Source organism: Triticum urartu, chromosome 7, assembly GCF_003073215.2.
Source record: "Triticum urartu cultivar G1812 chromosome 7, Tu2.1, whole genome shotgun sequence".
NCBI lineage: Eukaryota > Viridiplantae > Streptophyta > Magnoliopsida > Poales > Poaceae > Triticum > Triticum urartu.
This window is the reverse complement of record NC_053028.1, coordinates 91,216,126-91,229,636: the sequence shown is the minus strand read 5'-3', so window position 1 is coordinate 91,229,636 and position 13,511 is coordinate 91,216,126. Positions and strand designations below refer to the sequence as shown.

The 13,511-nt window shown below is 43.1% G+C and overlaps 1 pseudogene; it reads right to left on the bottom strand.

Annotated features, from left to right (window-relative positions):
• Positions 1-11,210: 11,210 nt before the first annotated feature.
• LOC125520998 lies at positions 11,211-11,916 on the bottom strand (annotated as a pseudogene).
• Between the last annotated feature and the right edge of the window lie 1,595 nt (positions 11,917-13,511).

Here is a 13,511-nt window from a genome sequence, read left to right as displayed (position 1 = left end):
TCGAGTCATTTCAGCACCTAACAGGTCATCGCTTCTGTCTAACAGTTTTTGAATATGTTCCATAGCTTTCTATTGTTCAGTTGCAATTTTAGCAAGTGTTCTGTAGCTGGGTTTTGAATCACAATCAGAGTCATCGTCACTAGATGTTTGATAGTGAGTAGTGCGTGTGTTTACCTTGGCACCGCGTGCCATGAAGCAGTAGGTAGAAGCGGAGTAGTCCTTGTCATTTGCATCGGTGTCGGTGATGAAGTCATTGTCTTCAGTGTTGAAGATGGACTTGGCAACGTATGCTGTAGCCAGACTTGCGACGCCTGAGTCGGACTCCTCCTCACACTCCACCTCCACCTCCTCAGAAGCAGACTCCTCCTCTGAATCCATTTCCTTGCCAACAAACGCACGTGCCTTGCCAGATGAGCTCTTCTTGTGTGATGAAGACTTTGAGGAAGACTTGGAAGAAGACATTGAGTATTTCTTCTTCTTCTTCTTCTTCTTCTTCTTCTTCTTCTTGTCGTCAGAGTCATATTCCTTGCTCTTCTTCTTCTTTTTGTTCTCATTGTCCCACTGTGGACACTCAGAGATGAAGTGGCCAAGTTTCTTGCACTTGTGACATGTTTTCTTCTTGTAGTCATGAGGAGAAGCTTCATCATTCCTTGAGCTTGATCGGGAAGACTTTCTGAAGCCTTTCTTCTTGGTGAATTTTTGGAACTTCTTGACAAGCATAGCAAGTTCCCTTCCAATGTCTTCAGGATCATCAGAACTGCTGTCAGATTCTTCTTCAGATGAGGAGACAGCTTTTGCCTTCAAGGCACGAGTTCGCCCATAGTTTGGACCATAGATATCTCTTTTCTCAGAAAGCTGAAACTCATGTGTGTTGAGCCTCTCAAGTATGTCAGACGGATCGAGTGTCTTGAAATCAGGACGTTCTTGAATCATCAGGGCTAGGATGTCAAACGAACTATCAAGTGATCTCAGCAGTGTCTTGAGGACTTCATGTTTTGTGATCTCAGTAGCGCCGAGGGCTTGAAGCTCATTTGTGATGTCAGTGAGTCGGTCAAATGTGTGCTAGACATTCTCGTTGTCATTTCGCTTGAAGCGGTTGAAGAGGTTGCGAAGAACACTGATTCTCTGATCTCTCTGGGTTGAGATGCCTTCATTGACCTTGGAGAGCCAGTCCCAGACCAGCTTAGATGTCTTCAAAGCACTCACACGGCCATACTATCCTTTGGTCAGATAACCACAGATGATATTCTTGGCAGTAGAGTCCAGTTGAACGAATTTCTTGACATCAGCAGCAGTGACACCTTCTCCAGCCTTGGGAACGCCGTTCTCGACGACATACCATAGGTCGACGTCAATGGCTTCAAGATGCATGCGCATCTTATTCTTCCAGTAGGGATATTCATTTCCATCGAAGACGGGGCACGCAGCGGAGACTTTGATTATCCCTACAGTCGACATAGCTAAAACTCCAGGTGGTTAAACCGAATCACACAGAACAAGGGAGCACCTTGCTCTGATACCAATTGAAAGTGCGTTATATCGACTAGAGGGGGGGTGAATAGGCGATTTTTATGAAAGTCTTCAAAACGTGGAAGTTTCGAAGACAAACGACAGAAATAAACCTATTACCATGCAGCGGAAGGTAGACTACACTAGGCAAGCCATAGTCAAGTATTCAATGAAGTGAAAGCACGAAAACTAATAGAAGCTAGGTAGTAAGGATCAGGTAGGAAGATATTATGAAGCCAAACAGAACATGCATTCACTCAGTGAAGACAAAAGATAGTGCAATCATGCAATGACTTCACAAAGAGTAACAGTAAGTAAAGGGAAGGGAAGATGAAACCAGTGACTCGTTGAAGACAATGATTTGTTGGACCAGCTCCAGTTGCTGTGACAACTGTACGTCTGGTTGGAGCGGCTAGGTATTTAAACCTTAGGACACACAGTCCCGGACACCCAGTCCTGAACACGCAGCTCAGGACACCCAGTCCTCACCGTATTCTCCTTGAGCTAAGGTCACACAGACCTCGCCCAATCACTCTGGTAAGTCTTCAAGGTAGACTCCCAAACCTTCACAGACTTTGTTCACCGGCAATCCACAATGACTCTTGGATGCTCAGAACGCGACGCCTAACCGGCTGGAGGATGCACAGTCCTCAAGTGTAATAAGTCTTCAGATCACACAGACAAGAAGACTAAAGTGATGCCTAATTCTCTTTGGCTCTGGGTGGTTAGGGCTTTATCCTCGCAAGGAATTCTCTCTCAAAGGCTTTGAGGTGGGTTGCTCTCAAACGACAAAAGCCGTACTCTCAATCTGAGAAGCCAACCATTTATGGTTGTAGGGGGTGGGCTATTTATAGCCACTTGGCAACCCGACCTGATTTGTCCGAAATGACCCTGGGTCACAAAGGAACTGACACGTGTTCCAACGGTCAGATTTCAAAATCACACGGCAACTTTACTTGGGCTACAAGCAAAGCTGACTTGTCCGACTCTGGACAAGATTCGCTCTCATAGTCTTCACTTGAAGACATAGGTTTTTGGTTAGGCATCACTTCAGTCATTCTGACTGGTTCTCTTGGACCCCACTTAACAGTACGGTGGTTCCTATGACTCAACACAAAATAAAAAGAACTACGAAAGAGCTAAGTCTTCGAGCTCCATAGGCTTCATGTGGTGTCTTCTCTTGTCATAGTCTTCAATGTGAATATCTTCATATACCACCTTTGTCTTCAATGTCTTCATACATTTTTAGGGGTCATCTCTGGAAGGAAAACCGAATCAATTAGGGACTTCTACCTGTGTTATCCTGCAATTCTCACAAACACATTAGTCCCTCAACTAGGTTTGTCGTCAATACTCCAAAACCAACTAGGGGTGGCACTAGATGCACTTACATACCTTCGGCCGGACTCCTGGACTATGAAGATACAAGATTGAAGACTTCGTCCCGTGTCCGGAAGGGACTTTCCTTGGCGTGGAAGGCAAGCTTGGCGATACGGATATGTAGATCTCCTACCATTGTAACCAACTCTGTGTAACCCTAGCTCTCTCCGGTGTCTATATAAACCGGAGGGTTTTAGTCCATAGAGACAACAATCATACCATAGGCTAGCTTCTAGGGTTTAGCCTCTCTGATCTCGTGGTAGATCTACTCTTGTACTACCCATATCATCAATATTAATCAAGCAGGACATAGGGTTTTACCTCCATCAAGAGGGCCCGAACCTGGGTAAAACATCATGTCCCCTGCCTCCTGTTACCATCTGCCTAGACGCACAGTCCGGGCCCCCTACACGAGATCCGCCGGTTTTGACACCGACATTGGCCCTCCTCCACTTATTCCTGCACCCACACACACCTTCCTCCCCAAACATCATTATCCAGTTCAAACCCGAGTCCAAGCTCATTTTGCTACCATTTTCGATCTCCTTGCTCAATGCACCTCTCACAAAACTGCTTGGGGGGATTGTTCCTTGGTATGTGACTCCTCCATTGGTCCAATTATTTTTTGTTCTAGTGCTTTATTCATTGCAAATTTATGCTGCCTAGGTGACCTTGTTCTTGAGCTTGCATGTAAAATTTATATGGTTCCAAGTAGTTTTGATGCATGATATAGGCTCTAGGCTCTTGTAGGAGTAGTTGCTATCAATATTGTTGAGTTTGGTTCACTTTTATTTTAAGTTACTAAAAATTTCAGAAATTTTTCAGAGGAACCACATCGCGGCGGTGTGGATGGGTTTATTGATACCATCACTGTAGGGGAAACGAGGAAGGTTTCCGATGCACGAATCACTAGCATACATTTTCCTGTTTTACGCTACTTTGCAATATTTGCTAGTCGTTGATTAATTGGTCGCGAAAACTGTGGAAACCTTAGTGTTCCTGATATTATTATTTTATTCCACGGTTTATTCTGTGATAACTCTGTTAGTATGGGCGGTATTATTGCTAAACTGTTAAGTCTGAACCGTACAAAGGGCCCCATCTTTGGAGGCATCTATGCTTCACGCCTAGCTGCACATTTTAACATACCTATTAGGCATTATGAGAAGGAAGAAAAATTGCTGCCTCCTGTTTATTGTTAAGAGTATGGTGGCACATGATTTTATTGTTAAGAATAGGGAAGGGGAGCTTAAATACAAATTGTTCTTTGATAAACATCATCTTGAGACTATTACCCTGCCTGCTCCTTCCTTGTTTGATTTATCTGCAGGCAAGTACCTTGTTCCGTTAGAGGCTATTCACGCCTAACGGAATCCTACATCAGCCACAGAGCCAAAGTCTGAACCACAAGTTGATCCTCCACGACAGTCTAATTACCTGTGGGATCCGGAGATGATTGCCAACCCATGGCAATCAGAGTCTTCTTCTTCGCAGTACGACCCCTACTATTACTATGGATATCCGCCAGGCCAACCGTGGCCATAGACCAACTTAGGCCAAAAGCCTAAGCTTGGGGGAGTACGTATTTCTCACCGACATTACAATTATGTTCACACACTCATTGCTAGATGTCGGTGCTCATACTTTTTCATTGTATCATCCATGCTAGTTTATTTCCTTTTTATGCTTTCTTCTTGTGTGTTTTATAAACCTTAAGAAAAACCAAAAAAATTAGTTGTAGCTTTTAGCTAGTTTTAATTTCCATGCTTGTAGTAGTAATTAAAAAGAAAACCCAAAAAGATTTCCTGTTCTTCTTTTGCTTGTTGGGAGCTTTCCCGTGTAAATAGTTTTGTTTCTTTTCTTTTCTTTAGGGGTCGATAGGAGAAGACCATAATTAAATTGTTGACGTGGCTCTTATATGCATTATTGTTGATCTGACAAAAGAGCCCATACTGCCTTGTCTTCTCCTGTTTATTGAATGCTTGCAGATTCCAGCTTAGTCCAATGCACGTGCACTATTATTATTATCCACATCGTTCGGTCGTGCAAGTGAAAGGCAATTATGACGATATATGATGGACTGACTGAGATGAGAAAAGATGGTATGAACTCGACCTATCTTGTTTCTGTAAATATGATTAGTTCATCGTTCCTTATTCAGCCTATTATGAATAAACATGTTTGCAATGACAACTAGAGATCATAGTTTCTTGTGCCATGTTTGATTAGCTAGGAGCTTATAATGGTTTAGCTTACGTGCCAACATGCTATTAAAATGGTTGTGATGTGGTATGATAGGGTGGTATCCTCCTCTGAATGATTTAAGTGACTTGACTTGGCACATGTTCATGCATGTAGTTGAAACAAAATCAACATAGCCTTCACGATATTTATGTTCATGGTGAATTATATCCTACTCATGCTTGCATTCGGTGTTGATTAATTTTAATTCATGTTCATGACTATTGTCGCTCTCTAGCTGGTCGCTTCCCAGTCTTTTTCTAGCCTTCACCTGTACTAAGCGGGAATACTGCTTGTGCATCCAGTCCCATAAACCTCAATGTTATTCCATATGAGTCCACCATACCTACCTATATACGGTATCTACCTGCCGTTCCAAGTAAATTTGTATGTGCCAAACTCTAAACCTTCAAATAAATATCCTATTTTGCATGCTCGAATAGCTCATGTATCAACTAGGGCTGCCCGTATCTTCCATGTTAGGCGGGTTATTCTCAAGAGGAGTGGACTCCGCTCCTCACTCACGAGAAAGTGACTGGTCACCGGGATGCCCAGTCCCATGCTTTATGCAAACTAAATCAAAATAATTGCAAACAAAACTCCCCCTGGGACTCTTGTTAGTTGGAGGCACTCGTTGTTTCGAGCAAGCCATGGATTGATTCTTGTTGGTGGAGGGGGAGTATAAACTTTACCATTCTGTTTGGGAACCGCCTATAATGTGTGTAGCATGGAAGATATCGCCATCTCTTGGTTGTTATGTTGACAATGAAAGTATACCGCTCAAAATTTTATTCACCTCTATTTCAAAACCGAGCTCTGGCACCTCTACAAATCCTTGCTTCCCTTTGTGAAGGCCTATCTATTTACTTTCACGTTGAGTCATCATCCTCTTATTAAAAAGCACCAGTTGGAGAGCACCGCTGTCATTTGCATTCATTACTGTTGGTTTACATCGAGTATGACTTGATTGTATCTATTTTACCATGAATTACAATGTCTAGTCAGTCCTTGATCTTTAAAGGTGCTCTACATTTATGTTTTGCGGTCTCAGAAAGGGCTAGCGAGATACCATCTTGTTATATCATATTATGATTGTTTTTAGAAAGTGTTGTCATCCGAGATTTATTATTATTGCTCGCTAGTTGATTATGCCATTGATATGAGTAAACATAAGATCTAAGCGTTATTGTGAATATGGTTAGTTTATAATCTTTGCTGAAAACTTGAATGCTGGCTTTACATATTTACAACAACAAGAGCAAACAGAGTTTGTAAAAGTTTTTCTTTATCACTTTCAGTTTGTCAACTGAATTGCTTGAGGACAAGCAAAGGTTTAAGCTTGAGGGAGTTGATACGTCTCTGTCGTATCTAATTTTCCAAACACTTTTGCCCTTGTTTTGGACTCTAACTTGCATGATTTGAATGGAACTAACCCGGACTGACACTGTTTTCAGCAGATTTGCCATGGTGTTATTTTTGTGCAGAAACAAAAGTTCTCGGAATGACCTGAAACTTCACGGAACATCTTTTTGAAAATAATAAAAAAATCCTTGCAAAAGATGAAGACTAGGGGGCCCACACCCTAGCCACGAGGGTGGGGGCGCGCCTGCCCCCCTGGGCGCGCCCCCTACCTCGTGGGCCCCCTGGAGCTCCTCCGACCTCAACTCCAACTCTATATATTTGCTTTCGGGGAGAAAAAATAGAGAAGATGGATTCGTTGCGTTTTACGATATGGAGCCGCCGCCAAGCCCTAAAACCTCTCGGGAGGGCTGATCTGGAGTCCGTTCGGAGCTTCGGAGAGGGGAATCCGTCGCCATCGTCATCATCAACCTTCCTCCATCACCAATTTCATGATGCTCACCGCCGTGCATGAGTAATTCCATCGTAGGCTTGCTGGACAGTGATGCGTTGGATGATGTTTATCATGTAATCGAGTTAGTTTTGTTCGGGTTTGATCCCTAATATCCACTAAGTTCTGAGATTGATGTTGCTATGACTTTGCTATGCTTAATGCTTGTCACTAGGGCCCAGTGCCATGATTTCAGATCTGAACCTATTATGTTTTCATCAATATATGAGAGTTCTTGATCCTATCTTGCAAGTCTATAGTCACCTACTATGTGTTATGATCTGGCAACCCCGAAGTGACAATAATCGGGACCACGCCCGGTGATGACCATAGTTTGAGGAGTTCATGTATTCACGATGTGTTAATACTTTGGTCCGGTACTCTATTAAAAGGAGGCCTTAATATCCCTTAGTTTCCGCTAGGACCCCACTGCCACGGGAGGGTAGGACAAAAGATGTCATGCAAGTTCTTTTCCATAAGCACGTATGACTATATTCGGAATACATGCCTACATTACATTGATGAATTGGAGCTAGTTCTGTGTCACCCTAGGTTATGACTGTTGCATGATGAATCGCATCCGGCATAATTCTCTATCATCGATCCATTGCCTACGAGCTTTCCATATACTAGTCGTCAACCCGTGCATTCGCACGGGCTAGTTAATTAATATTGCATTTGAATATATATCATTAATGTTGATTATGTGTTTTGTTAGGATATAGAACATGAAGATTGATAGGAAATTATATAATAGAAATGAGTCAGTTGGATGTAACCACGTTAATTAATGACATGACACCAAAATATAATTTGTAGCGAGATAACTTGATAGAAGTTCTTTGTAAATATGACCAAAGAAGTTCCACACAATTTCAGTAGTATTCAAAGTTGTCTAATTATTGCCTCCATGCTTAAGTGGTGAGCTTATCAGGTGTTATGTTTTTCATAATGATAAATGACTGTTTCCCTTGTATAAGCTCCATCTAGGAAAAACAATAAGAAAATTATTTTCACATACTTCATATGCTTGACACTTCATACATCCTTCAGATTAAGTGTGTAAGGAAAAATAATTTCTAAAGAAAAAATGCACCTTATTCAAGTGAGGTAAGAAACTAAGGAACAATACAACAAATAAGTTGGAATTAAACAAACAACCTTAACACATATTGAATTTGAAGGACACCACAATTTCCAGAGAGATTTTGTTGAACATCATGGCATAGATCCTCACATATAGCTATTTTTGCATAAGATGCACTTGAACAACATATTAGAATATGTGTAATATTTAAAGTTCGAAATAGATATAGTACATATATACAACATCAACACATCCCTGATGAAGGCTAACGATCTCTCCGTATGCTTACATTGTCTAATGTAAAACTGCTAATTACATGTATTTACATGTGTACAGTTGTAAAGTTTTACTTCAGTATCTAATTAACCTTGGTCACTTGGCTATAAGGGGGGGGGGGGGGGGGGGGGGGGGCTGTAACAGGGTTCAGTCAATCCCATAATGTTTCAGGCAGTCTAAAATACAAATTATAATAAAAATTATTGGGGGATGAGCATTCTCCTTGTACAACCACTCATAATCATAGGACATAATTTTTCTAAGGCCACCTCTAATCAGATAAATTATTCATTCTATTGTTCATCTAGTACAGAGAAAACACATAATTACAAATACACGAAATATTAACTGTCCTGTCTAGCATTAAATACGAACACATACTTCATCAAGCATCAACCCTGACCCAGTTGTGTATTCATCTTTGACCAGAACATAGTGCAATAAACTACTTTCTGTGCGCCATCACATATATATGCTTAAAGAGGAGGAGAGAAATTAAGGACACATTGTGAAGACGTGGATTTGTAGTACATATGGGTGCAATCTCAATTGAGGGTTGCAGTGCTAATTAACAGATCCAGTAAGAGAAAATATTTGGATTGCTTGAACCCTCAGCACAACCCTGATGAAGGCTAGCGCACCTCCATATGATTACCATTGTCTATGTAAAACTGCTAGTTACATATCTTTACGTACCTACAGTTGGACTCATGTGCCTTAAGTCTTTTTTTTTGAGGGAATGTGCCTTAAGTCTTGGCATGTGTACATGCTACGCTGCTGCAGGCGTTGATTGCTCAACACTGGAGAGTCCAGCGAACGTCCATAATATGACCAGATTTTATAATTTATACCAAAAGTACATATGATATTTCCTTATTGAGAAGACAGAGAACGGGAAAGGAGGAGAACAGATTGCAAGTGCCGGATAGCAAATTAACAATTGATCTAACAAAAGAGCTTGATAATATGATATATGCTTCACATGGTGTCGAACTAAAACAGATGCATTAATCCAGCAGCATCAGTAGCTATACTACCTGAGACACTCCTTATCGGGAACTATGAATCCTCTTTCGCTTCCACGAACTGCTAGAATATGAACCCTGACAAAATGGCATTAAATTCATACATATAGTTAACTACAGTTGCAAGGGAAAACATGAGGTAACTTAATTGCAGTAGTACTCCATGGCAGTACAATGGGCTAATGGGTGGAACCGGTAGCAAAAATCTATAAATATATGGTAGTAGTACACTAGTACTCCTTTTACATTATGTTGTGCTAATTAATCAAATATAGCTATCAGTAGTTGGAACACGTATAGGTGACATATATATCACCCCATCTTGTGGAAAGAAAGGCATACATAACTATATGGCATTACCTCCAATCATTTGCTCCCTGTCAGTCGTTTGACACTAACCCCTCTATTTGGACAACAGTTACTTAATGTCAACAAAAAAAACCCTGTAATGTCAGTACATATTATAATCCTTCTCAAGTATTTTCATGTTCAATAAAGAGTCAATGTGTTTTATTGGTGCTTGTAGATCAGTACGTACCATATAGTATCTGTAACTCTCAGAAATGATGATCATGTCCTCAGACTTTAACTCATATCTCTGGCAGTCAAATAAATTGTTGCTCTAGCGGGGATTTCTTCAGGCATCTAGTGAACAAATCAGAAAATATAGCCTGAAAATATAGTACAGGGAACTTATAAAGCTGCAAACGTGGATCACCAATCTTGCAATAGAGGTATCCGTGACACAACTAATTAAGACACCATAATGTCCTCATGTAGGCTATGCTTATTACATAATCAAAGATCTGGATACAACAAAAATTAATGCGCCTACTGCTACCAAAAGAATCATGAGGAGGCACCATGTCACCTTGGACTGGTTGCAAAGTGAATCAACACATCGCGTTCTGGTCATGGAGTTTATCATCCCAGGTTCATGTTTCGTTTTTGATCACTGGCACCAGGACCAAGAGGAAACGTTCGACCTGTACATGTGCTGATGCCAACATAGGCAGGGCAAGGCTTCACACAACAGGAGACAACTTTGCACATCCAAACTGAGGAGGAGCAGTTACAGGAGACAACTTTGCACATCCCACCAGATGAACGGCTCTAATTATCTAATTAACATGAGAATTTTTAGCATAGGTATAGGTATAATGTTATTCTACCTCAAAATTGAAGGAAAATAGTCTAAACAGTAATCTTTTGTTAGAAATAACTGCAGTGCTAGAATCAGATATTTAGCCGTAGCCTGAATACCGTAAATAGGAATTGAACAGGAGTGGTTTTGTTGGAAATCTTAGTACACAGGCGACAACTTTTACCATTGGCTTACTTCAAAATTACACACTTTTTAATAACAGTCTTACTTTGCATGCACATACAACCAAATCTCTAGAAAAATACTTATCATGAGACTCTCCAATCCATCCATCTACTTTCTAATTAGTAATTATTTAGGGTTTATCTTGCAGCGTGGAGACACTCTTCCATGGCAAGCTCACAAAATTTGGACAAAGCCCATGAATTGTCCTTCCTCCCCGGACTCTTTCTATGCTCCTGTTAGCTGTTACCGCTATCTTTCAATTGGCTGTATTCCCTTCACCCATCCGATTTAATACCCCCTAAGAGCATCTCCAACAGGCGCCCAACACGCCGGGCGGTAAAAACGGATTTGGTGCGCGCCCATCGCCTGATTTGGCGCGGCGTAGCGTTTGCTCCAGCAGCCGCGCTCAAAAGCCGCGCGCGCGCAGCTCCAGCAGGCGCGGTAAAATGTAGCGCACACTCATTCTACAATATTTTTTAAATTAAAATTACATAGATAAAAAAAACGATACAAAGATATTTTACATCGGTGCAACTACTACGGCATAAATAGATAGATAGTTCGACATACATAGATAGATAGATACTACTACGGCATAGATAGATAGATAGAAACTACTACGGCATACATAGATAGAAAACTACTCCAAGTCGCTATCATCACCATCATCACTCTCGTCGGTGTCGTCCGAGGTTGAGAGCCATATGTCGTCCCAACGTTCATCGTCCGAGGTGAAGAACGACCTCCCACCTGCGGAGACGATGTCGCACTGCTCGTTCGCCACTGCCTTCCGCTAACGCCGGTCCGCCCGCTCCGAGCGGCGCCTTGCGGTCCTCTCCGCCCAGTAGGCACGCTCGGCGTTGACGTCCTCTGGGTGGCGACGGCGCCACTCCACCATGGCTCGCTCGTCCTCTTCGGCGACGAGGAGACGGCGCTGCCGCCGAGAGTGGTCGGCATGTTCCATGTCCGTGATGAGACGCGGCGGAGGGGCGAGGCGCTGCGCCTCCTCGCGCGTGAAGACGTCCCGGAAATTCATCTGCGACCGGGGCCTCTCCAAGCGCCACGCCGCCGCGTCGTACGCGCGGGCCGCCTCGCGCGCGCTCTGGGACGTCCCGAGGCCGAGCCGGACGTCGCCGGACCGTATCTCGACGGAGTACCAGCCGTTGGGGCGCTCGCGGACGCCGCGAAAGCCCGAAGCACCCCGGCGGCGCGGCGGCATGGTGGTGGCGCAGAAAGCGGCGAAGCGGCGAGGTTGCGAGGAGGAGGGCGCGTGGCTGTTCTGTGCGCGTGGCGAAGCGCGGGACTTTATAGGCGCGCGTGAAGCGGCGCGCCAAATCTCCCGCGCCCCGTGCCGCTTTCTCCCGCGCGCGCGCAAACGCTTCCCGCGCGCGGTAACTTCCCGTCACCGCTGGAGCACGCGGAACCAACCGACGCGCGCGAAAAACTGCTTTTACCGCGCGGGCGCGCGTTTTGCGGGGCCTGTTGGAGATGCTCTAAGCAATGTGTGCAGTTTGCTGCGGTGTTGCCCACGAGCTGCTCCTGGCCATATCTTTATCGCCACTTCAGATTTCTCTCCCTCTGTCTCTCGGACACAACCCACGCCGACGCAACGGCAGCCAGCAGAGCACAAGTGGCCTGAAAATCATTGGGGGAAGCGCCATAGCAGGTCCAAGGCTGCAGCGAGAACACCATCCTAAAAGCAGAGGAGTTCCCGACGAAGATCTTTTGTGGCGGCCGTAAGGAACGGATTTCACGGCTGACCAAGCTATGGATGCGTCTAATATTTTCTCATATCTACGTATTTCTTTGGAGGAGCTCACGTGACATGGATCTGGGGATAACTAACTCGTACTTGACATGGGCTCTGTCTTTAATTTGGGCCATTATAATTCGGTCCCGCTAGATTAGTGTCTCCTGATTCATGATTAACATGGGAATTCCTATGGACGCAAAAATCATGGGAATTTCTACGGACGCAAAAAAAACATGGGAATTTTTAGGATTGATCTGCACCGTAATAATCCGACCCCACCAAATTAACAGCTCCTAATTACTGATTAATGTGGGAATTTATTGGGAGTCTGTAATTAGTATAGGTATAGATATAGATATAGAAGATATAGATAGATAAATAGATAGATAGATTGTTCTCCGCTTATTTATTTTTCCATTGCTATTGCTATCCTCACTACAAAATACCAAAAACACTACTTTTGCTACCATTACTTTTTGCTATCGTTACCACTAATATCATATTACTTTGCTACTAAATACTTTGCTGCATATATTAAGTTTTCAGGTGTGGTTGAATTGGCAACTCAGCTTATAATACTTGAGAATATTCTTTGGCTCCCCTTGTGTCGAGTCAATAAATTTGGCTTGAATACTCTACCCTCGAAAACTGTTGCGATCCCCTATACTTGTGGGTTATCAAAGGGCACTCGACATGCTGTCGTATTTTTTGTGTTCATTTTGAGAGAAGGCGCACTTAAATAATGACAGCCAACAAAAGCATTTTGAAAAAAATGGCTGCCACTTTAATATCTCAAACATTTGTACAATTCAAACCATGTGTGTTTGGTTAACCATTCACGTGGCGCAACGTGTCTTAATTTTAATGGCTATAGGAGGTGCCGTGTGGACAGCTGCTTGACTGAACGGGAGGCATGCGAGCGCAGTCTGGTGCGCACGCTCACCGGGAAGCATACAAGCTGTTCAACGCAGGATCTATGCATATCTTCAACGCAAACGGTTCAGATTACGGTATGCAAATTAAAGCTAGACTTCGGCGCTAAGCCAAGAGATATTGGGATT